The sequence below is a fragment of the Orcinus orca genome, chromosome 4 (genome assembly GCF_937001465.1).
Source record: "Orcinus orca chromosome 4, mOrcOrc1.1, whole genome shotgun sequence".
In the NCBI taxonomy this organism is placed as follows: Eukaryota; Metazoa; Chordata; class Mammalia; order Artiodactyla; family Delphinidae; genus Orcinus; species Orcinus orca.
In genome coordinates, this window is record NC_064562.1 from 22,717,203 (window position 1) to 22,740,858 (window position 23,656).

The 23,656-nt window shown below is 42.6% G+C and overlaps 1 protein-coding gene and 1 long non-coding RNA gene across 4 annotated transcripts in view; both read right to left on the reverse strand.

The window, feature by feature from the left end:
• MAML3 (mastermind like transcriptional coactivator 3) overlaps window positions 1-23,656 on the reverse strand; it is a 622,841-nt gene that overhangs the window by 156,286 nt on the left and 442,899 nt on the right. The gene's annotated exons all lie outside the window — the stretch shown is intronic.
• On the reverse strand, window positions 4,058-23,650 carry LOC125964207 (uncharacterized). The gene is made up of 2 exons (XR_007476953.1): window positions 9,781-23,650; window positions 4,058-8,999 (listed from the first exon to the last, which is right to left on the reverse strand). It is a non-coding gene; the product is annotated as an uncharacterized LOC125964207 (long non-coding RNA).

Below are 23,656 nucleotides of genomic sequence, written 5' to 3' on the forward strand. Positions count from 1 at the left end.
GATTTACAGATAAGTAAACTGAGGCAGAGAGATGTTAATTACCTTGCTTATAATTAGCAGAGCCCTAAAGCTTGACTCCAGCATTGTTGAACACTTATCCTCTTAAATACACTGTGCGTTGGTCCAGGTCTTCCAAGAAGTAGACACCAAGACAGTAGTAAAGGTGCCAAGATCTCTCTTTTTTTTTTAAAAGGGAAAACACTCGTGTGAGAGAAAACGGAAAGAGAGGCTGTCAGATCGTGCTGCGAGGCTACCCCAAGGGAAGGCGAGAGGGGGACGGTCAGTGGGTGGGGTCTTAGCCCCGCCTTCTGGGAAGCCCCCGAGCCAAAGTCAGAGGAGCCCCGGGTCTCCCTGGGCGGGGCTGCCTTAGTCCCCGGTTGGCTGGGAGCCAGCGGCCGTGGCAGCGCGGCCTCTGCAGACAAGCAGCGGTGGAGCCGGAGAGCAGCGCCCAGAGTTCAAGGTCAGCCAGGCACAGGTTCACGGCCGCACGCTGCCTCCACAAGGCCTCCGGAGAGAGGCCCTCAGTCTGTTCTTAAGGTGTAAAATGGACGTCTCATCAGGAGGATTTTCCTTTGTCAACGAAGACGTTTCAACACCCACGGCCTGAGTTGCTGGAACCACTAATTCTCAGGCCGCAGAAGCAGAGGGTCGTTGCCGGTGGGAGTCTGAGCGGGTCCCCGGCACATGAGAAAGGAGGATGGACTCGTTTCCTACCAGCATCAGGAACAGACTCGCTTCAGGTTTATCCCTCTGCTTCCAAAGAATGTTCTTCTGCAGATGGTTTCGTGGATTCTCTGAAAAGCATCTGGGAGAGGGGTTTCTCGTGGCCATATTCCAGAAAGTTCCCAAAGAGGATTTCCTATGCGTGGATCTCATGGAAACAAGCAGGGAATTTCCAAGGACGACTCCTGGCTGAGCAGATGCTGCTAACACACGGTCCTTTAATCTTCCCTTTCTTGTCTTTTTCTCGGGTCCTAATCAAACCAACCATTGCTCTCCCACAAAATAAAGTGTGACAGATCCACTGCCTTTATCTTGTTGAAACCCGAGGAGAGCCAGGCTCATTTGTTCACTCTGGCCGCTGTCCTGCACCCACTCCATCGGGACTGGGTCAGGTACCACTTCATCCATCTTCTGAGCTCTGGCTCCAGCTCAGGCTGTGAGCACAGATCACACACACAGGGCATCCAATTATGCCTTGTGAACGTGCCTACACATATATACCTACCTATACATACAGAAACACACAGAATATACATATATGTGTAAAAAACTGTCAGAACTAAAGACGAAGCCCCACTGATTCCCCGGCAGACTTGGGAGCACCGTGCAGTTCATCTGTCCTTTTCCAGCCATTGACCTCCTGACCTCTCTGTAGTGTTGCCTGGTGGCCACCCTCAACCCCACGACATCACTCCTGCCTGGCTGTCCTCATAGCTCCCAGACTCCCAGCTACTTCTTTCTCTTTTCCTCCTTTTGTTTCCTCCTTACTTGCCTAATCCTTAAATACTGGTGTTCCCAAAGGCTTATTCCCGGCTGGTTCTCCTGTCCCTGTGTGCTTTCTCGCTGTAGGATTTTCTGCACTCTCCCATGCTAGAAACCTTAGGCAGCCTTGGCTTCTCCTTACAGATCTTCCTCCTGTCCCTTCAGCTTTGTCCTACCATCAAAATTCCAACCAACCTATCACAAAATAGCCTCGCCATCACTATTCCACGGGGTTAAGGGTACTAATATGTATGAATGTCTGTCCAATGTCACACAATCTGTCAGGTGTTTTACATATATATTATTTCACAAGCCTTACAACAATCAAGCAAAAAAGAGCCTATAAATTCCTATTCCAGATAGGGAAGCTGAACTCAAAGAGTTTTAGCTCATAGCCTAAAATTTAAATTTGGTCACGAAGGGTCTTTACTTTGAATCAAGGTCTTAAACTCCAAAGGGCAGGCTCCCCCTTCAGCCCACCATCAGGCCCCTGCACACTTGCTTCTCCTGCCAGATGGTGGCCTCCAGACACTCCCTGCTTGGGGCACTCTGGGTGTGGACAGAATTACTTTTTCCAGAAATGAGTATGATCATGTTTCTTCCACAAGCCCCTGCTGATGTACTCCAGGATTAAGTCCTTCCTAGCTTGTTTGGCCAGTGGTTACCAGGCTTGTCTGAACATTGGAATCACCTGTGGAGCTTTGACAACTACTGATGCCTGCATCCCACCCCCAGAAACTGTGAGTTCACTGGTCTGGAATGTGGCCTGGTTTTGACATTTCATAAAATCCCAGGTCATTCTAATGGACAAGCAAGTTTGGAAACCACTAAGTTAGGCACCAATGTCCCTCCCATTTTGACTCTTCCCTCTCTCTTCAGCAAATATGATCTCCCCAGCTCCAAACCCTACTGTGGATTAAACCATCCAGTTCCCTGTCCTGGAGTCCTTTCTCTGACCAACTTCTACATCCTTTGTAATTCAGCTCAAATGTGCCTTTGAGTTTCTCTGGCCTGACCACCCCATGCTGCCCTTTGTGTTTACTTCCTAATATCTGGGCCTTCTTCCACCTTCTGTGATATTATCAGAGCAAACATTTTTCTTGTACACTGTACCACAAACTCTTGACATGTAAGGGGAATACATCCAGAAACATCCTTACATCCAAATTTGCAAATACTACTAGAGTGGATACATTTCCCCAGAAAATACAACCAACTATAACTGAATATTTCATTAGGGTCACACCTTCAGATCCACAGTGATTTGACCAATATGGGACCAAAGGAATTTTTAAAGCTTTTAAAATAATATCTGCCACAAAAAAAACCCTGCCCACCATAGGTGTCAGTGACATCACTATTATCGTAACGCCAGACATGAACTTAACCAAATTTGTAAAAATCTAAATAGTACTGATGGATAATAACAAATTCTCATCTCATGAGCAGTACTTTGAGGTAGATGACAGGCAGAAACACAGAGAGGGAAAGAAAATTCAGACCCTGGGCCATCCTGGGCCACTGTGGGCTCGTTCACAAACTCTGACTTGCTTACTCCTTGTACTGCTGTCAAATTCATACTCCAGTATAATTATTAATTACCTATACCATGGTTCTTTGGCTTTACTTGTGATGAATAAAAATCTTGAATGATAAATTTCTGAATACTGGAAGTCAACCATGTTCACTTACTTTTTCCCTACTGTTGCCATCAACGTGTTTTGGGGCCAAGGGACAATGCTAGGTGGGGTTAAAGGACCCAAGGCCTCTCAAATTCCCTGCCTGATTAGAAATAAAGCTAAGTATGGATAAAAATACTTCTAGGAAATAGTAATACAAAGTTGCATCTTGATTTTTTTTTTTTTGGCTACAAAGCTTAACTTGTTACTCATTTTCTTCCCTCCTCAATCATTCAAATATTTTATTCATAGAACAAAAAAAGAATATGGGCTTCCCTGGTGGCGCAGTGGTTGAGAGTCCGTCTGCCGATGCAGGGGACGCGGGTTCGTGCCCCAGTCCGGGAAGATCCCACATGCCGCAGAGCGGCTGGGCCCGTGAGCCATGGCCGCTGAGCCTGCGCGTCCAGAGCCTGTGCTCCGCAACGGGAGAGGCCACAACAGTGAGAGGCCCGTGTACCACACACACACACACACAAAAGAATTTGTGATATGGAGATAAATAATAAGTATCATTAGAATTTTCTCCAATTCCACAAAGTATATTTCTTCAAAATTTAAACTATCTTTTCCTCTTTAATTCTGCAAATAGTGCAATTTCAAATACAGCAACTATCTTATCTTTGTCTAGCTAAATCTTCAATATTTATAGTCAATAATCTACATAAGTTATTTTTCAGTATTCTAAAAAGTAATTTTTTTCTCCTTGGGGAATCAAAATTAACCCTCAATTTCGTTCTCTTCTGGGGAGTACAATATGGTGGAATGCTTCATTCTGAAAGGGTTCAGGGGCCAGTATACAGCAGGCAGATGGCACAAAGTGCAGGAGGAAGATGGGGCCAGGGGCCTTGAGGAGAAATCATTCCCAGTCTCTGCTCTTAGCTCCAAAACCATCATTCTTTTTTTTTTTTTTTTTTTTTTTTTTTTTTTTTTGCGGTACGCAGGCCTCTCACTGTTGTGGCCTCTCCCGTTGTGGAGCACAGGCTCCGGACGCGCAGGCTCAGAGGCCATGGCTCACGGGCCCAGCCGCTCCGCGGCATGTGGGATACTCTCGGACCGGGGCACGAACCCGTGTCCCCTGCATCGGAAGGCGGACTCTCAACCACTGCGCCACCAGGGAAGCCCCCATCATTCTTTTTGCCTTTCATATCTCTTGTCACTGAATTATAGAGCCCTTTGGCTTCTGGAAAAGAAGATTTTTTCATTCTCTAACTAAACACGATAATAAATGGAGTCCCTGTCTTTGTTAGAGGTGGTCCAGGTCTGGCCTTCTCCCTTCTTTCCATCAACCTCTCTTCCAGCTGTTTGGCTGCTCCCAACTTACCACCCACCCTGCCCCCGAATGAACTGAGCAGCCTTAATGACTGTGACTTAAACACATGCCTCCCTAAGTCTTCCTCCTTCTCTTCAGTTTTGCCCTTTGACACAGGCATTGAGGGGCCCCTGCCCTGACCCCCAGGTTTAGAGGGCCCAATCAGGTCTTCCTCCAGCCACCCCTCCCTACCAGGGCAGGTAGTCAGCAGGGCCAAGGCGAGAGGAGCCCATGTCTTCCCTTCTAGACTGTGTTCTGGATACCTGGAATCCCCACATACCCTGCCCAGGGAGCCTCAAGCCTGCTTTCCGAGCTCTTTGCTCTGGAAGGTGGACACACAGCTGTGTGCACTTCCAGGCCCCAAAGTGGACAAGGCGGGTGTGCATGGGGCTGTGGGCTAGAAGGTCCCAGAAGTGTGGGAAGCCCCCCTGGTACAGCACAGAGCCAAGGAAGGGAAGAAAACTAGATGGTCCAGGGAACCCACGCTGCAGTACCGATTCTGCATTCAAACCTGGCCTTCCCAGTTGCTATGAAGTTGCAGTTGTCAAAGTCAGATGATAGAACGTATTTTACTTAACCGTTAGCTAGAACTAATACATATGAAGCATATGGTATGTAGGTCTACCTCTGTATGCTTGTCTTGGGCCCATAAATGTTAGGGGCAGGCCTCTTTCTCGTCACCCAACAATTCTCTTGCAGATCTTCTCCCATGCCCAAGGCCCATGCCATCTCAGCTGTGACGACTATCAAAGTCTGGAACCTCAACGTGTTTATTTCCCTTCCTGCCCGACAGGCCTTCTTCTTTGCACTATTCCTCTCCTCTTCAGATTCAGTCCCTGACAGAAGACCCTGCAGTTCATTTGTAAACAGGGAAGGGAAGCTGTCGTGTGTCCCACTGAGAGGTTTTCACGAAGCCTGGGTCCTCCTGGGTCAGCCCCTTTCCAACATGGAAGCTGCGTGCAATGGTAACCACAGACGGACAGGTGACCCCTTTTTTCTTTGCGGATCTTCCTCCCTTCCTCAGTGTGTTATTTCATCCCCTCATTTCTAAAACGTGTTTCAGACACAGAGGGAGCGGCTGTGATGGAAGTCGGCCAAGTAAAGATACAGGGCGGGGGAGCAGTGGGCAACTCCAGTTTGACGCTAATGATTTGTGTACAATTCAAGGTCAGAGAATGATATGTGAGGCTTGTGCGCCCACCCACACAAGCACACACAATTTAGTGCTTGATTATATCAGCATATAGCGCTAATACAGCTCACGCGGCCTTGTTCACTTGCCTCTCCAATTAGAAGGAAACGCTGAGGGCAGGGGACCACATGTTAAGCTGCCTTTGTTCCCCATAACACCCACCACCTTATTAGGCACATAATAGGCATTTGACAAATACGTTTTGTTAAAAGAAGCTTGTCTCCGTTAATGAAATGTGTGTTCTTGAAATGTTCTGAATCAAGTGAGTTTTTTGGTAAACAATTCCATTTTAGCGATACTGGGAAAGTTGCGACGGGAATACTAGGATACTAAGCGATCGCTATTCCATTTGGATTGTCATACATTTTTAAACTCTTGGGTCTGAACTGGGGAATCTTATTCTGGGGGCGGCGGGTGAGTGCCTATGAATCCCCTGTAATTGTATCCACATTTGTTTGGGGAATGTGTATTTTTCTGGTGATACTGCTGTAGCTTTCATTGTATGTGCTACTTAAAAAAGAAAAAAAAAAGTTAAAATCCATGAGCCTGGAAGGTACTCAGGAAGTTGGTCTAAGCTTCTAGGGAAATAGTTCAGCAGCTTTGGTACGCAGAAAACACTAATCAGAGCCAACATCTGCTGAGCCTCTGCTCCACGCCAAACATTTGACATTCACCATAGTTAATTTTCCCTGCAAGGTAGGCATTATCATCTCATTTTGCAGATGAAGAAACTGAAGAGACCTGCCCCAGACACACAGTTATTAAACATCCAATGTGAGGTCTGAATCAGGATCTGCTGGATTCCAAATTAGGAAGCTTTTCATGAAAACTGTCTGTCTCTCTCTGATGCCCTACCTAAAATAATGATAATAAAAAATAAATTAACCTTGGGTAGATTATTATTATCCCCACTTCACAGATGGGAAAACTGAAGTTAAGAAATATATATGAAATTCAAATATACATGATACCTTGAGGAAGACCCCACAGCTGGTAAGCGAAGGGGCCAGTGTTCAAACTAAGGTCCGTCCACTTCCTGGGCCCACTGTTCCTCACTGCCTTTCACAGCCCCCTGTGGGGATGGCCTGGCCTCCCCGTGACTCTTACACAAAAATCATGTATAAGAGTCCCCATGACTCTTATACCAAAAAACTGGTTCCTGGTTTCAATATACCATAATACTTTTTAACCAGAATTTTGGACACTGTTTCTCATACATGATGGTACTTAGGGCTCTTTAGGAAAACGGTGGCTGGGCCCTCAGTGGAGCAGCTGTAATGGTCCCTCTTCAAATTTCAAGGAATACTACCCTCCACATTTATAAGGACCTCAGAGACAGTACTGTTGATACTGGATATAGACGGAAGGTTGGCTATAGGATCATTCAAGATTCATCCGATATTATGAATTCATTCCACTTAGCTACTCAGCTTGATATGAGCAGAGTAGATTAATATGTGAAAGTGCTGTTAGCTCTTTGAGAGAAAATAATATTGAAATTCAGGTTTAACTGGAAGGCAGTTTTGCACAGTAGTTAAGCAAAGCCTGGGCCCTGAATTCAAAGAGATCTGAGTTCAAATCTCCACTCTCCCCTTGACTAGCTACACGCCCTTAGAAAAAAAAACCACTTGACCTTTCTAAGCCTCAGTCTTCTCACATGTAAATGGAGATAATAATACGGTTATGACAAGCTTCCTGAAGATTAAAGGAAGACACATAGGTAGGCTGTGTAGAACAATGCTTGAAACATTGTATTCACTAAAAAAAAAAAAGGTAGTATTTTGGTTTTTTGACTTCATGTCTAAGGAAATCGGATAAGGAATTTGTAAGATTTCTCCCTCAAAATCAAAACAGGATAAAGGATACAAATAAATTCTCCTTCTCCTTGAGTGATAGCACTGGTATTAAAAAGAAACTCAATCCTGACCAAAAAAAAAAAAAAAGTTCAGAGGAAAAGATTCTAAAATAAGTCTTTTCCTGTGCATAGGTTTATCCAAATTTCCTTCCTAATTATATTTATTACTGTTGACATTTTATTACTTAAAATAATCTTGTGTGATCCTGAGAGAGTCACAGAAATGGGTGGGGCACACTGAACTGTGCTATGGTCTTTCTGTACATGTCACTGTTAGAACTAATTACAGTGTATCTGTGGGTTGGTTCCACATCTGCGGAGTCAACCAACTGTGGATCAAAAATACTTGAAAAGAAATTCCAGAAAGTTCCCCAAAGCAAAAGAATTTGCCACGCAGCAACTATTTACATAGCATTTACATTGTAGTAGGTATTATAAGTAACCCAGAGTTGATTTAAAGTGTAAGAGAGGATGTGGGTAGGTTACATACAGATACTATGCCATTTTATGTAAGGAACTTGAGACATCCTCAGATTTTGGTATCCATGGGGGGTACTGGAAACATTCCCCTTGGATACCAAGGGATGACTGTATTTCAATCCCATGTTGGTGTGGGAAACATGGCAAAGTGAAGACAGATTGAAGAGCCTGATTGATACTTTCCAATTCTTGTTTCTATAGTAATTTAGTATATGTAAGACAAAAGCCTTTAAAAATACAAATTTTCGGGCTTCCCTGGTGGTGCAGTGGTTGAGAATCCGCCTGCTGATGCAGGGGACACGGGTTTGTGCCCCGGTCCAGGAGGATCCCACATGCCGTGGAGCGGCTGGGCCCGTGAGCCATGGCCACTGAGCCTGCGCGTGTGGAGCCTGTGCTCCGCAACGGGAGAAGCCACAACAGTGTGAGGCCCGCGTACCAAAAAAAAAAAAGAAGTACATCAAAGCACACAGCTGATGTCTTTCAAAACAAAAGAAAAACTAGAACATGAACAAGTTATCCTTCTGCTTATATTTCAGCTACTAGTTGTAGCTAATTATATATTACATTAATAGGGTGTACAGATTATTCATAAATGCTTGCTTTATTTTGGTTTCAAAAACACATTTTTCATCAGATTGGGTGGAATGTATTTACAATACTAGGAAGTCAACCCCACTGAATGACTTTCTTGTAGCAGTATTTCTCATCAATGTACATGCATTTACTTAATCCAAAAGACAGCTAGTTTTCTCTATTAAAAGGTATACAAAAGAATAACCTTTGAATTTCATCACTGTAACTTGGACAACATGTCACTCTATTGAATATAAATAGGAATCTGTATGCTGTTATTACTTAAATTTTTTTTTTTTTAAATCCAGCTTTTACTAGAGGATAAACTTCTTAAGGGCAGGAACCGTGCCTTTTACATCCTTTGTGATGCTCACAGTAACGGGAATATAGCTTCGTTCGTGTGCAATTGGTCCTCAGGAAATGTTGCTAGGTGATTCATATTTGAAGGGGAAATGGAAAGAAAAGCCCGAAGGACTTAAAGGATTTGCATGCACACATCTTGCTGTGAATAATACAAATGTGGAGAGAGATGACTAAGTGGACAGCATGGGGCACTGTGGGCTTTGACCCCTGTAATATGCAATAATAGGAAACTACAACGTGACTAACGGCAGCACCCAGGTCATAAGATGGAAGACGGAGGAACCGAAGGATGTACTGGAGGAACTCTGAGGTGCCGTGGAACTGCAGCATCAGCACGAAATGGCTTTCAGGGAGAAATACTTCAGTAGGAAACACAGCACAGAGGACGAGGGCAAGGATAGAAGCCATAGGATAGAAGCCACAGGACAGAAACAATAAATGCCTTCAAGTGAAAAGATGAGGGAAAGAATTCTTAAAGCAGAAGTGAAAAAATCACGTAACTAACAAGGTTGGGTTTAGCGTCAACGAGATACTAGCTCAGATGCTAGGTCTTCTAAAATTGTATTGCCTGCTTTAAATAAAAGCAAAGGCTTCTTCGCACTGGACCTCAGAATTCTACATTAATTCTCTGCCACAAGGCATATTTGATACTAGGACCAGGGCTGCAAAATAAAGAGAAGCAAATTTCTGGCGTGTTGGAGCCTATGATTTCCGGCCTCCCTCCCCTCCCCTCCCCGACTCTGGACACCACGCCCACCCACATACCCACCAGATGAGTCTGCTCATCTTTGCCAGCTCAGTTTTCCCCACCCTAAGCATCTCTGTGCCAATACCACTTAAGCACCTTATGAAATGTCAAAAGCCTTTCATGGTAATTATGGTGTCCACAAATATGTCCACAAATTTGTGACACTCCATTCAGAGGGTAGAACTAATTCCCCTCCTCTAGAAGGTGACTGGACTTACTGACCTGCCTCAAAGAAAGAGAATAATGAAGAGGCAAAGGTCTGTGACTTCAACGCGATGTCATACAATGTATGGTGACTTCCTCCTTGCTTTTTCCTGAATCACTCACTCTGGGGAAGCCAGCTGCCATGTTATGAGAACACTCAAGCAGCCCTGCGGAGAGATCCATGTAGTGAGGAACTGAGGCCTCCGGTCAGCTGCCATGGGAGGGAGTCCCCGGGGGGCAGATCCTCCAGCCCTCGTCCAGCCTTCAGATGACTGCGGTCCAGCTGACAATGGGACTGCGACCTTATAAGAGATCTTGAGCCACAGCCACCCAGCTCAGCTGCTCCTGGATTTCCTCAGAACTGCTTGTTCTTTTAAGCTGCTGAATTGCTGGTGTAATGTGTTACATATAGATAGAGAACTAATATAGTAAAATTTCCAATAGAGCTCTTATTTATTTTGGAGTTAAGTTTTAAACTTAAGTTTTACTAAAATGCCTGTTTTACTCTAACCAACTCCCCAGAGAGAGAGAGAAAAAGAGAAAGAAAAAAGCAGTTTTAAAGTAATAATAGTTTTCATTATTTGGGGAATACTTGTTTACCTGCTCCTAATACACAAGAAGGTTAGATGTTGTAAGTGTTCATTTGAATTAAATCCCATCTCCTTTTAAGCTTCTGATTTTGACAAAGACAAATGATTTTTGCCATACAGTAAGATTCTAGAAATAATCAGGCCTCAAATAGTCTAAGAGACTTCTAAGGTAAGGGATGGGGAAGTAGCTAGATTTTCTGTTGAGGAGTTTTTGCTCATTTAACAGAAATGAACAAAAAGTATACATATTCATATTTTATGTTAAAATATGACAAGTAATTTTAATTTCAAACAGAGGTAATTGCAGGAGGAACAATCTTGTTGTGGCCAGGATGAAAGAAAACTCTTTTTATCAGCACTTAAAACTTGCTAATAGTGGGTTTTTAAAAGAGAATATTAATACACTTTTGCCGTTTTGTTTGCAGTCCCTGTCCACATAATTTTCACATATATGATAATATGTTTCTCCCAGAATCTTTCCATCTTTGTATGCCCAATACCTAGACATTTCAGGTATATAATCAATGCCTACTGAATGAATGAATGAATGAATGAAGTTAGAGGAAAACTGAAACACAGTTATACTCTCCTAGAGGATTAAAAAGGTATGAAAAGCTTATGATATGATTAATGTTTTACATTAAAGAAAATGCATATAGTACATATTATGGGTCTGATACTATTCTAAATGCTATACATAAATTAAGACATAGAATCGGCATAACAATCCTATTATTATAGTCCCCATTTTCTAGATGGAAAAACTAAAGCTCAGAGAGAGCTTCTGTAATCTGCCCAAGATCCTACAGGTAACGAAGAGGTGAGCAGGATGTGAATATCCCTCCTAGCTCCAGAGTCCACTCTCTTTTTCTTTTTTTTTTAACATCTTTATTGGGGTATAATTGCTTTACAATGGTGTGTTAGTTTCTGCTTTATAAAAAAGTGAATCAGTTATACATAAACATATGTCCCCATATCTCTTCCCTCTTGCGTCTCCTCTTGACCTGCCAGGGCAGCGCCCTAACTGATCTCACGTGAGCTCACACCTGGCCGGTTCTCAAGTCCAGAGAAGGTGCAGGTGGCTGGCGAGAGAACTGTACCTGCTTTGTGGCATTCGGGGGAATTGTGGTTATTCACGAGTTTCTCTCACTAGACCGCCAATTTAACACTCTGTCAACTGTCCAATTATTCACATTTGCGTGGAGCTAAGTGGGTTCTTCTCCAGCTGCACACCTTTTTTTCTCAACATAATTAATGAAGCTCATCAAAACCCTAGAAAACAAGCCCAGAGCACCAGCCACTCTCATTGACATGTTAATAGGAGGTCAGGCGCTCCTGACCCACCGCAGGATGTTTATATGGCCCCAAGGCTGCTGCTCGCAAATGTTATATGTTGACAATAGGGTTTGAATGAATAACGGAAGCCCCGGGTAACAAACGAAGGCCGTGGGCCCGCAGAGCAGGTGAATTCGAATGACAAGGACACAGAGCCTGCTGTGTGTGGCTCTCGGGATGTCGGGAGGGCAATGGGAGGCACCAGTCTATTCTGTCCAGTCTATGCTGTCCAGTTTAGGGTCACAGAGCTGTTAAGAGTTGACATAAAGAATCAGCGGCTCTGAAACAGCCAAAACATTTTCATCCTGCTTCACCTCTGGTCCTGCCGATCGCCTTTCTGATCACACAGCAGACTTTTGCTATTGTTGTTTCAGACCTGCCCTGTCCAACACCTGGCCACTAGCCACGTGTGGCTATTGAACACCCAAAACGTGGCCTCTGCAAACTGAGTTGTGCTGTAAGTGTAAAAGACACACCCGATGTCAAAGACTTGGTATGAAGAAAACAATGTCAAGTATCTCATTAACAATTTTTATATTCTTCGACATCATATTTTCATATATTGGGCTAAATAAAAATAGATTAAGGGGATTCCCTGGCGGTCCAGTGGTTAGAGCTCCCCGCTTCCACTGTAGGGGGCACGGGTTCCATTCCTGGTTGGGGAACGAAGATCCCATATGCTGTGTGGCACGGACAAAAAATAAAAATAAAAGCCTGGCTTAAATAGTCAATTCATTTGCTTTTTTAAAAATACACATATATATATATATATATTAAAATTAATTTTATCCGTTTCTTTGGGCCTTTTGTGACGTGGCCAATAGAAATTTTTAAATTCCATGGTTTGTATTTGTGGTTTGTACGGTATTTCTATTGGCAGTTCCGCTCTCGAGTTTGGTACACCTACACCCGTCACAGCTCTGAGAAGCCAAATGATTTTCTCGGGGCTTTTCTGCCACAGCAAGGAAAATCTTAGTAAGAAGTGATATTGAAACTAGCATTGTCTGTCCTGAAGGCTGCTCTACAGTCAGATGTGAACCACCCTGCATTCCAGGGCCTTTGGTCACCCTTCAACCTGATGGTTTCACATTCCAGGCCCCTCGGGGACAGCACAGCATGGTACCTCGTGGCACACGGTACTTGGATTCTTACTGCACGGACCTGAGAAGCTGACTCTCTGCTCTGCGCTTTAGCGGCTTTTAGGGAATGAGCAGGTGTACCAGAGCCCCAGCCTGTGGTTGTGCAATTCATGAATAGCACAACAGTGTCCAGTGGAGGGTGCAAGGGGGCTGCAGCTTCAGTCCATCTTCTCAGAGGGGGTGACCATTTCCCGATTCTCACCCAGGCACTAGAAACACTAGCAGTGGCCTCAGGTGCACTGCTGTCTCCACCCACAGATGACCTTTTTCCTTGTACCACTGTCTCCCTTCAGCTTGGCACTGCAAGCATTGGTGGCCTAGCAAGCTCATTAAAGTCCTTTGTATGAACTGGCTGGAGTCCAGTGCAGAAAAGAAGCCCAAACACACTTTCAAATGTGTCGGATGCAAAAGCAATTAGGGAATGCAGGTATGTTGATAAAACGTCTTCTAGGAAATCATAATATTAATACATGAGAGTTATCAGTTTGGATACTATATGGAGTCAATACTTACTCTTTAGTAAATGAAAATGTATAGATAAGCTGCATAAGCTCATGAATCATATTAACTAATCATGACAATGTATTAGAAATGTAACTAACTCAGGAAAGGTATTTTGATTCTTTACGCACTGGGTCAGAGGCAAACCATTTGGTATCATAAAACAGATGAATTCCATAGAAACTTGCTCAGAAACCAAGATATAATAGACTATCGTTGTATAGGAAAACAGCATTTTGTTTTTCAAAGAAAAGTCCAGAGTTGCCATGAGTAGTTAATGAGTGATGACGTACTATGTTTGAAAGCTTGGAATCCTGCGCCTCTGATATTCTCGCACGATTGGCTATCTTTAGACAGGACTTTGGAGTAATAGGTAAGATGTGACCAAGTAAATCCTTATGATAGAAATATTAAGCAAAAGGAACATATAATAGTCTATTACTACTCTAATGAAAACAACTATTTTCATAATAATAGGAATTTATTGAAAACTAAACCCTTGTAAAAACAAAAAGCCCAACTACAAAACACAGGAGAAGCTATTTGTGGCTCAATTTAACACAAACTTTTAAAAACGTGCTACGTGCTAGCTTCACCCTGTTGCAGAGCATGGAACCTGTACCTTGGCCAATGAGAGAAACAAATCAGCAGAATAAGATAAATAATAACAACTGTTTGAGTTGCTTTTAAATACAAATAAGTTTTGATATTTCGATGTATATATGACACACTTATCATCTTTCAGAAACTATTATACTACCCTAATATTTAACCTTATGGTCATAAATATTTGATTCATTTCCCTTTCATCTCATCATATATTCAATCACCAAGTTCTGTTATTCCTTTCCTCTAAATGCTGCTGTGTCTGTTTTTCCTTCAAATTTAAATGCCACATCCAGATCGAGATTCTTACTGTCTCCTACTTCAAATAGTAGGTCCACTAGCTGTTCACCCATGCCTTTCGCTTCACTATTCTCCAAGGGTAACCTTCCCTCCAGACTGGCCAGAATCTGTATCATCTCTCAAGGAACAACCCCTTGCCTGCGCCAGAATGTCTTTCCACCACCTTCCACGCATCCAACTCCTACTTATTCTTGGTCTGCCTCAAGGCTTACCTCCCCCTTGGAGGCTTCTCCTTTCCAGTCCCGGCAGTCCTGACCCTCGCCTGTCTCTGCCCATGAGCTTTAATGTAGAATTTAGTAAGATGGCACTTAACCACTTGTTGCCTTGTATTTACTTGTTTCATAAGCCTTCTCATCTCCCCAACGAGACTGCCAGACACTGCAGATGATATATATATATTTTTTTCACAGCCATGGCCGCTGAGCCTGCACGTCCGGAGCCTGTGCTCTGCAACGGGAGAGGCCACAACAGTGAGAGGCCCGTGTACCGCAAAAAAAAAAAAAAAAAAATCACTCTATCCTAAAAAAGAAAAAGAAATCCAGGAAGCGCAGAGTACCCTAACTTTTCCATCTTACTTCAAACGATACAAGTCGGAGACCTTGAAGAATTTATAGTTCCACGGACAATTTAAGCACATGCAAATACTGAACAATGAAATAAACATAGGTTGCTTTAACTGTAGTTCCAGTTGTCTTATGTACTATTTCTCCAATAGAAAATGGTGGTGGATTGCTTATTAACATCCACCTTCCCAAGCCTCGTCGTAGACCTACTGATTGTGCATCTTTGGCAGTGGAATCTGATCCCCTGTATCTTGAACGATTCCTCCAGGTGATTCTTAGGCCCACAAAAGTTTCAGAACCACTGTCTGACGGGTTGTAAGCTCCCTCAGTAAATAAGAATATTCTCATCCCACAAAACCTTTAAAGAGTATTCTCATAGGGGGCTAATTAAAACCTCTTTCTTCCACAGTACTATTATAAAATGAATTCCTTTCCTAAAACTTTTCTTTTTCTGCTGTTTACTCTTAGCCTCATATTTCTAAGACTCGGACAGAATATCAATCAGGATTTTCAAAATATGCCAGTATGTGGATGGAAATGACCTATTATGCCCATGAATTGGAACATGAATTGGAACATTTCATTTATTACCTGGAATTTGGTAGTGCTTCTGCCCACGGGTTTCCCCTCAGCTGGGAGGCCCTGGATTACGTCAGTGATGAGGGTTCTGTCAATATTTTACCTTGCATCTGAGTTGCCAGATGCTATTGGCTTAGTCAGGGTCATGGAACTTAAATTGTTTCTATAGTCCTTGAAGTCAGTCAATATTTTCAAGATTCTAAAAACTACTCAATGGTTATAACCACCAGATCTTATTCTAAAATAGCATGATAGTCATGTTGACACTGCTGTCTTTCTGAACACATGTATTTGACATGTACATTTTATGTCAAGAGAGCACTTTAGCATTCATGAAATCTACTCTATTAAAGCCCAAAATGTTAGAAGCAATAATGTGAAATATGCTGTAACATATAAATTTCAATATTGGACAGTATTTGATATTCAGACAGAAAGGTGTTGAAAGTCGCCAAGGAAGCCTCTGGTAGACTGAACATCCACATTTGTCTTGGATTTTCCAACTCCCTGGTATAGTGACAATGAAGTAATAAAAATGACATAAGCATCCAAAAACAAAGAGGGTGGGGGATGGAAATAGCCATCCAGGGTGTCAACAAAATTCTGGAAGATGAAAATCAGATGTCTGAGTGGTGAACGACTGAGCTGTTTAGGGAAAGCTAAATCTAATCCAGCAGTGGGGGAAGCCAGAAATAAAGCAAGATGGGTCAAGTTAAAGGATGCTGTACAATCTCAGGAGTCAGAAGCACCTCTGAATGCCAGGGTGGGAGGTGTGGGGTGCACACAAAAGGAAAATTGGCTAAAGTTCTGTTTCATGAAGAGGTGGACCAGATACACAACCCCAGACTGGAAGGAGTCGGGAGAGGTGAAGCCACAAAGCTCTGGAATCCTGCAGCCCAGCCCTGGCTGAGGGTGGGCTGAGGAGCCATACAAAACAGGGAACTTAAGTGAAAGTCTACAAAGTATTTACTGAGATACCCCTCGCCATCACCGCCACCTGCCGATCCCCTTCCTCTGCTCAGCTCCTGAAAGCCGGCCTCTAGATTTACAACTCTCTGTAACGAGGTTGATGGAGTCTTTTCTGACTGGCCCTGGGGGGAAAATCTGTAGACGCTGGCCCAGTGAAGTGGCTGGGTTCTAGCTCAATCCCCCTACAGTGAGGCTCCGCATTTGACAAGCCCTATCTAAGCGCACAGAGCAACTAGTTAGCTTTACCGTGCCTCACCCTTTAAATAAACAAACGTGTGAGAAAAGCTTTCAATGTGAAAGAAAGAAAAATAAAATGAGCATACGGAAAAATGGTGCTTAGGAGAAACAGAGACAAAGCAGGGAGTACAAGAAAACTTAGTTTTAAAATGATAATTAATAGCTTTAGATCGAAAAAGGGTAAATCAGAGAACAAGGAAGAACTTATGGAAATTAAAAATGTGATAAATAAAATAAAATGTTTAATTTTAGAGTTGGAGCATAAAGTTAAGAAGATCTCACGGAATGTAGAACGGAAGGACCGAGATATGGAAAATTGAAAAGATACGAAAATTAGAGAACAATCCAGGAGGTCTGATACATGATGAATAAAAGTTCCAGAAAGTTAAAAAAAAGAGAAAAGGAAAGGTAGAAATGATCAAAAAATAATACAAGAACATATCTTAAGGACACAGTTCCAAATTAAAAAAAAAAAAGTCATAGTACCAGACATAGTGAATGGAAAAGGGCTATATTAAAGCATATCATCAAGAAATTTTAGGGATAAAAGAAGATGTGAAAAGCTCTCAGAGGGAAAAAACAGGTTACACACGTAGAGTAGGAGATCCAAATGTCACTGGACTTAGCAGTATGAAAGCCACAGGATGGTGAAGAAATGCCTTTACAATTTGGACAGAATATGTTTTCTTGACTATAATTCTACATCTGGCAAACTATGAGTCAAATGTTAGGATAAAGACATTTTCAAAAATCATTTTCATAAAAACAGTCTCCTGTGCACCATTTCTTAAGAAGCCCTGAGGATGTGCTCCACCAATTTAAGGGACTAAGCTGAGAAAGAAGAGGAGAAGGGATCAAGAAAAACAGATAATGCAACACAGAAGGGGGTGAAATATTCCAAGAATGATGGTGAAGGGCAGTTGTATGACTTCAGTTAAGCGGCAGACCAAGAAAATGTAGGACAGAAGAATATTGGCACAAAAGCATATAAGCCTTCAGGAGAGACACCGAAGGAAAGAAAGAGAGTGAGAGAGAGAGAGAAGGAGAAAGAGAGAGGGAAGTAGGAGGTGGGAGGAGAGGGAGGGAAGGAGAGAAAGAGGGAGAGAGAGAAAAAAAGAAAATAATAAAAAATAGAATATTTGATGTACTTGATCATAGTGAAAGTTGTCAACGGTCAGAAGGGTTGAGGATAGACTGAAAGTAGGTACAGAGATAACATCAATTAAAAAAAGAGGCAGTTAGGGCTTCCCTGGTGGCACAGTGGTTGAGAGTCTGCCTGCTGAGGCATGGGGACATGGGTTCATGCCCCGGTCCGGGAAGACCCCACATGCCGCGGAGCGGCTGGGCCCGTGAGTCATGGCCACTGGGCCTGCACGTCTGGAGCCTGTGCTCCGCAATGGGAGAGGCCACAACAGTGAGAGGCCCGCGTAATGCAAAAAAAAAAAAAAAAAAAGAGGCAGTTATAAATTCCAGGGAAAACAGAAGGTTATACAAGAAAGGAAATATAACCATAGTATACTACGTAGCTAAACTGTGAGGCACTATGCAAAAGTCAGCCATGTAAATATGCAATACCTTCAAAATCATAATTTGTGATACAGAGTTCTACTGAGAGTATGCGAAGAGAAAAAGAGAGGCGGTGTGTGGAGGGGGCTGTTTGTGAGGAGGCAGTGTGAGTGAGTTAAATCCTCGTCTTTTATAGAATCGAACAATTGAAATACTGAGGAACAGCAGTTTATGGAGATAAATAAGAGAAAACAACTTCATGAACTGAAGCAACTGCCTTTGGGAAGCAGAAATTAGAATGGAGGGGAGGAAGCGGGGGGCTGCTGCTTCCCATGATAAGCCTTATAGTACTATTTGATTTTCTGAACTAGGTCGTGTATTATTTGGATAAAACAAACAATACAGAATTTACAAAAACTAAACAAAGAGGCACCAAGTTTTTAAGGTTAAGAAAAATGTATCTTCAAAGAGATTTCCATGATGTCTGTGAATGCTGGAGCTCTGGTCCTTCCGCGGAGATTTTCATGGCTCCAAAGCTTATGATAATATACCTCACAGGAGACCCAACAGATTTTGGTCAAATAAAATTGAAAGGGGAAAACATTCTGTAAAATATAAGCATATAGGGACTCATTATGATAGACCCAGCCACACACAGAAAACACACATATGAAGAATAAAGTAGCAAAGTGTCCATGATTTATCTAGTCCTATCATTGCAACTAGTAAAAATTAACATCACATTTTGGAAATCATTCACTTTCCACTCTTCCCCGTAGGAATTATTCTTGGGCTCTGGGTATCCCTATACCCTTCCTTGACCAGAAAGTAGTTATTTGCTTTTGCTTTACTTCTTTCATAGTTGCTCCATTGTTTTTTCACTTGTGGGACACAGAGACAGAGTTTGCCATCCCAGCAATCTCATTGTTGTTCCACTGGTTCAAGATAACCACCTACTATCAAAGGATTGTTTTTAGACTTGCCTTTCCAGTTCTTCTATTTGATCTCAATGGCAGCTCTGTGTTATCTGTGCTAACGCTCTCCCCATTGGAGCTGATAATCAACTGTGAGCATATTTTTGGTCCAAACTTTGATCATTGCCGTCAAATGAAACATCCTTATGTTTAAGACACGGCGTTCTGTACTATACAAAAATTAGTAAAAACAGAGAGAGAGAGAGAGAGAGACAGACAGACAGACAGAGGGAGAGAGGTCCTGTCTTTGAGAAACAAGATCAGGAAAAGATAATAGACACAAACCAAAGTAAGTTCTGGTTATTTCACCACAGAAACACATATTTTAAAAATTAGAGAGCAATTCACAAGGTCCAATACATGATGAAGAGAAGTTCTAGAAAGTGGAAAACAAGAAAAGGGAAGGGAGAAATGATCAAAGAAATAATAACAAGAGCATAACTCAGAGAAGAGTTGAAAGCTTATAATGGTGGAAATTTTATTAATATTTTCATTGTCACTATTTTAGCTGATTTTCATATGAATTAAGAGAAGATTGTAAGGAACGACAGGCGATGTGGAGAGAGAAAGGAAAAGAGAGTGAAGTGTGGGGAGAAGGGGTTTGAACTATCTCCTAGAGCAGGGATTCACAACTCATATATGTAAATGAATAGAAAGTAATGATGTCACCTCCATCCTACTGGCAAATTGGATAACTAAGGATTTTTTGAAAAAAAATCAGTAGAATGTAAACATTTAAAATATAGGGTATTTTCCTTCCTTAAAAACATTTTTTTCCTAGTGGTAGAATTAAACATACATGTATGATGAAACATTAAAAAACTAAGTGAAGTGTAAAGAGGATTGCTCAAAAAGATACATGTACCACAATGTTCACTGCAGCACTATTTACAACAGCCAGGACATGGAAGCAACCTAAATGTCCATCAACAGAGGAATGGATAAATAATATGTGGCACATATATACAGTGGAATACTACTCAGCCATAAAAAGGAACGAAACTGGGTTATTTGTAATGAGGTGGATGGACCTAGAGTCTGTCATACAGAGTGAAGTGAGTCAGAAAGAGAAAAACAAATAGCGTATGCTAAAGCACATATATAGAATCTAAAAAACCGGCACTGATGAACCTAGTGGCAGGACAGGAATAAAAATGCAGACATAGAGAAGGGACTTGGGGACACAGAGCAGGGAAAGGGAAGCTGGGACGAAGTGAGAGAGTAGCACTGACAGATCTACACTACCAAATGTAAAATAGGTAGCTAGTGGGAAGCAGCCGCATAGCACAGGGAGATCAGCTGGGCACTTTGCGACCACCTAGAGGGGTGGGATAGGGAGGGTGGGAGGGAGGCTCAAGAGGGAGGGGATATGGGAATATACGTATACATATAGCTGATTCACTTTGTTGTACAGCAGAAACTAACACACCATTGTAAAGCAATTATACGCCAATAAAGATGAAAAGAAAAACACAATAAATAATACTCAAATAAATGAAAGAAAAGTATAAAAAGGAAAACAATAATTGCTCATAATTTTACCCACCAGAAATACCATTCTTAATATTTTAGCTATTCAGTATTTTTCTATACCTATTAAAAAACATAATTTGGATTGTGACATACAAGCTGTTATTTGATCTGCTCTTTTCACTCATACTTTGTGCATTTCCATGTGATTAATCATTCATTAATAGCATGATTTTCATGTACATTATTCATTTTTCCAAAATGCTTATTTTGGTCCTAATTTTCACAATCATAAGTAAAACCATGAGCATAACCTTTGTACATAAATCTTTGTTCAATTCTCTAATTATAAGGAATAATATGTAAATTCTGAGAAGTGGAACTATCAGATAAAACATATTCAAAATTTTGAAATAAGTTGTGTTTTTTTTTTTTCTCTATTTTTGGCTCCCTCTTTCTCAAAACCTCCAGGAACAAAGTGAATTTCTATCTGTTCCCGAGAGAAATGGCTTTTGCTGCAAATGTCCCAAATAAGTAAACGTCTGTATAAGAAAATTATCTTGAAATAAATGTTCTAGTGTTATTGGCTTCAGTGCTCGAGTTACTCATTAAAACTAAGTGTTCATCATGGTCCTTGTGGCCAAGAAAGAGTAAAGTGAATTTTCACTAGCGACAGCAGAAAACAAATTTGAACTATACCTATGTATAATTATACTTTATATCTTGCCTGTAATTCATGCTTGTATTTGTGCAATGTACTCCCGTAGAGTGTAATTAACTATTCCAAGAGCTGTGTCAATACTTCTCCACAATCAGATAAAAGCATGAAATAAATGGTATGTTTGCAAAAAGATAGTCACATGTTTATATATGTATGTCGAAGCCTGTTTCAAACAGTGGTGAGTTAATATTTCATTAAAAAGCATGCTTTGATGGTTCTTTATGAGGTTAAGAAATGATTATTCTAATAAGGAAGATTCTGTCCATCCTGAAAGCACCTCATGAGATGGAAGGAGGAAAGGAGGAGCTCACAGGTTTAATCTAGAAAACCATCACTTTTGTTTCTTCATCACTTGACTGAGCCCTTTCTCAACATGACCTCTGCAGCTCAAGGCTTTGGTTACTCATAGCCAGGCAAGCATAAGGACCTGAAATAAGCACCTTCAAAATTCATGTTCCAGCAAAGACAGGAGCTTCGTCCCAAGCTGGCAAATTTCAAAAGACATTTAAGTGAGGGTGGGGAGTGAGGCTGGCTTACGTTGCACCCACATGTCTGCAGAGCTGGAACCACTGGTCTGGTTTGGAGGAAGGACTCTACCGTAGCTGGTGTGAAAAACAGCAGATGTAGAAGCACAAGATGCCTTAAGACTGAGAGCAGACCATTCTGACAGCCTGCCACCTCATAAACCTCTGGGCTACAACAAACATCCTTGTGTATTGCCTATATTCTTGCCTGCTTCAGAACTTAATATTGAAATGTGTAAAATGCTGCCTTTTTCCAATGGTATATAGCGTTTTAATGAAGCCAAGATAAGACATAAAAGTTCCCATTTCAATGATGTTTTTCTACCAGCGACTGATTGCCGTTGATGTCAACCAAGCTATAGTTTTATTTCTCCAGGCAGAATTTCTCTAGAGCTGGTCAGCATGTGCAGACAAGAAACCACTATGAGGTTCTGGGGTTGGAAGGGCTGTGAAGGACAAGCATCAAGCCACAGAGCTCAGGCCTGTCTCTGCAGGCCAGCACCGCCTCCAGCCCTGCAGCCTCCCTCAGGCTTGGGGAGGTGGGGTGGGGGGCTGGGGGAGGGCGCACACAGGGAGACGCAGATGCAAACAGTGCCTGGTGATGCAAGATCTGCCTGCCTTTCTTCCCAGCGCTCCCAGTGCAACCCCCTGTGGGTGCATATCCAAGCACTAGTCTGGACCCGTTTGCACAAGGGCCCCTAAAGCAAAGACTTTCCTGCAAAGTCTCCAACTGCAATGCAAATGTGGGCGTCCAGCGAGGACTGAGGCGCAGAATTGTGCCTACACAACTGACAGCAGGTGGCAATAAAACGATGGCTCATGAATTCACCCATGTCGGGGTAAGATCAGTAGAACCGCGGATCTCCCTTCGCGCCCTGCCAGGTAGATGACGTGCTAAATTAAAGGAGGGTTGGCTGCTTGCTACACTGGTCAGGGTGAGGAGAGCCGATGCTTGTCAATGGGAGTCCACTCCCCAATGGTTGCCACTCATTTTTACCATGGATCCCTGAGAGCTCTACACCCCGATACCAGGATGTCATGAAGAAAGTGGGAAAGAGGAGACCTAATAGAGCACTAAGAGACGGTCATCATCAAATTCTCCCGAATCAGAGCTGAACGAATTGGAGAGGTTTTACTAAACTCTCAAGTCACGAGGTTGAAACAGCTTCTAATGGTGCTAGTACATCAACAAATGTTAAAACGTTACACGGTCCTACAAAAATCTATCCTCCACTTCCCTTTGCAAACACAGAAAACTCTCCCACCTTTGAACGTCAAGAATCCAAATTTCCATGATTCATAATTCAGTGAGACAGGCCAAGGTCATTCAGAACCTTCTCAGACGGTTGTAGAGATCCCTAAACGCTCTGGCCTTCCCGCCATCCCCAGTCCTGGACCGCATGACCCGGGAGAGAAGCTACAGGAGGAGAACCACGTTCTGTCATGGGACCTCGACAGCCTGCTTCCTTCCTAGTGAGCACGTTATGTCATTTTCGCTTTCTTATCTGCTCTCCAGAATAAAAGAAGTTCTATTCCCAGGCATTCAAATACAGGCAAGCATCCTGTGCCGCCTTTCCCCATCTCTTAGGAAAAAGAGGAAAAAACCGCTCAAACAAACGTGCTAACTACATGAGGCGATGTAGGAAGGATTTCCACAGGCGATTAACCCCCTACCACTGAAGCACGGGGAGCATCGCACGTCGACGGTCTGCAACGCACGCCGAGAGCACCCCCAAGCGCGTCCCACTTTCACA